Genomic DNA, 2559 nt, shown 5'->3' with positions numbered 1-2559 from the left:
CGCATGCGGCTCTTTGGCCCCTTGGGTGTGGCTCTTCCTAAGCCTTAGGAGTACCCTAATTAAGTTAATAACAATGTACCTACCTATATAGTGTAAGTTTAAAAAATTCGGCTCTCAAAAGAAATTTCAGTCGTTGTACTGTTGATGTTTGGCTCTGTTGACTAATGAGTTTGCCGACCACTGGGCTGGGGGGTGGATTGTGGGAGGGTAGGGGAGTGGGGAGGGTAAGGCAGAGGATGGCAGGCCTGGGTTCAAGCCCCAGCTCCATCATTTATGGACAGTGTGGTCTCAGATACTTTTTTAACCTCTCAGACCTTTGATCTCTTGCTCTATTTAAAGGAGGGAAATGATCTTGCATGGGGAAGATTACATTATTGGAAATTGACCGAAGCCTGTGGCATGTGGCAATTTGCCCCTGTATTGTCACAAAATGTATCTCTATGTGGAAAGTTAAAATGCACACGAGGAAATAAGGTCCCACGGAAAAGAGTCAGCAGGATCATCAAACAGGGGATCAAATCCCAAAAGATAGCAAGGATATTTGAATAACCAGCCACAGAATACAAAATCAGTCTATTTAATGTTTGGAGTCATGAGAGGGAATAAAAGTCTAAGCAAAGAATAAGTAAGTAGCCAGAAAGAACAGGTTAGCAAAAGCAGCAAAGGGAAATTCAGAAATGACACATACAGTCATTTAAAATTCAATGAATAATAAGAGGCCTGGGATTTGTTCTGAAATAAACCAGCACAGGTGGCAGGAAGGCAGGACGAGCCTGGCGGCGAATGATGTAAACTCGGTCCCAGGCTGCCGGCTCAGATCCCAGCGGTGACCACACCCAGCAACGTGGCCTTCAGCAAGTGGTCTAGCCTTTCCACCCTCATTTTTTTCTATCTTAAAAGAAGGGGGCAGAGGGAATATAGCACTCACTCTATAGAGTTCTTGTACAACTGGAAATACATTTACCATAAAGCAGTGCCTGGCACATGCTACATGCTATGCATAAACGTAGCCGTTGTTATGACTAAAAAGAAGCCCCAAAGAATCTATAATCGAATTACTAGAATTACTAGGTGAGCTGAGTAAGGCTTCTGGATATAAGATTAGTGCACAGAAATTAAAAGTACCTCTGTGCATCTAAGCAGGAAAGTTAGAGAAGGTGACTTTAAAAAGATACCATTTGTAATAAACAGCAAAAATAAAAAATGCTCATTTAAATAAATCTAACAAAAGCTGCATCATCTTTATAGATTAAAAAATTAGAAAATGTTAGTGGCAGATATTGAAGAAAGGTTTGAATTGATGGATCTGAATACCGTATTCATGAGTTGGAAAACTCATTCTCATAGCACTGACACCGGCCCCTAAACTGAGCTGTAGATGCAAGGTACTTGCAACAAAAGCTCAACAGAGCTTTTCGTGGAAACTGGCAACATGATTCTAGAATTTGTATGAAAGAGTAAATGACCTAGGATAGCCAAGACACTGCTGGTGGTGGTGGTGGTATAAGGGATGGGGGGAGGGAGATTACCCAACCCGGTATCAGGCTACTAATAATACCTTGGAAATAAAAAGTGTAACATTAGACCAAGGGGCCGAAGAGAGAGCCTGGAAGATGATCCGGGCTCTTAGGAAACCCGATGGGTGCCAGCCATCGCACTGCAGGTCACTGGGGGGACAGGCGGACTGTTCAATCAGAGGGCCTGAGGCAACAGGTAACCCACACAAAGGAGGCATTAAAATGACTTCCTGCTTCACACTAAACACAGAAATCAACTCCAGGTGGTTACAGGCTTAAATGTGAACCGAAAAACTAAATATCGTTAGGAGATTATAGAAAATCCTACCGGCGTGACTCAGCAGGCCATGGGGTTTCGTCAACCTGCCCTTCACCCCAAATCCATTCATCAGCCTAGGCTGCCCGCTCCACCTCACACAAATGCCCAGAGTCCTGCCACACAGACCTTCTCCGGGAGCTCCCTGGGCCACCATTGCACAGGGGTGCCCTCCAGGGTAGAGCCACGCACCAGCCTGCTGCCTGACCAGCCGCCACCCTCTGTCCCAGTCACCTCTTCACTGCTCTCGGTGTCCCTCCAGCTCCCCACCTCTCAGCACAGCAATCAGAACAACCCTTTCACCTCAGTCAGACAGGGCCCTTCTCCAGCTTACAGACCCTCCCTGGCTTCCCTCTCACTGAGACAGAAGACCCTCCATGCCCCACCCCCCCATTTCCTCCCCTTACTCCTTCCAGCCACAGGGTGCCTCCCACCTGGAACAGCAAGGGCAGAGGCCAACCTGGAGGGTGGAGATGGAGAGGGTGCCCGGGGCAGCACCCTGACAGCTAAGGGTGACACCGAATTCGTGGCACTTGCCAATTTCTGGAGTCTAAGGCCTACCATGGCCAGTGGTAAGACGGCACTGTGCTACCCCTCAGTCAGTCCAGGAAGATCTCACAATCAAATATTAGGAGCTGTTACTACGACGCACACTGGTGTTTTGCTCAGATGGGACGATGGGTACACAGACTTTCTTTACACTATTCTCTTACAGTTCTGTAGACG

The sequence above is a fragment of the Myotis davidii genome, unplaced genomic scaffold, assembly GCF_000327345.1.
Source record: "Myotis davidii unplaced genomic scaffold, ASM32734v1 scaffold514, whole genome shotgun sequence".
Taxonomy (NCBI): Eukaryota; Metazoa; Chordata; class Mammalia; order Chiroptera; family Vespertilionidae; genus Myotis; species Myotis davidii.
Note: the sequence above shows the minus strand (reverse complement) of the source record.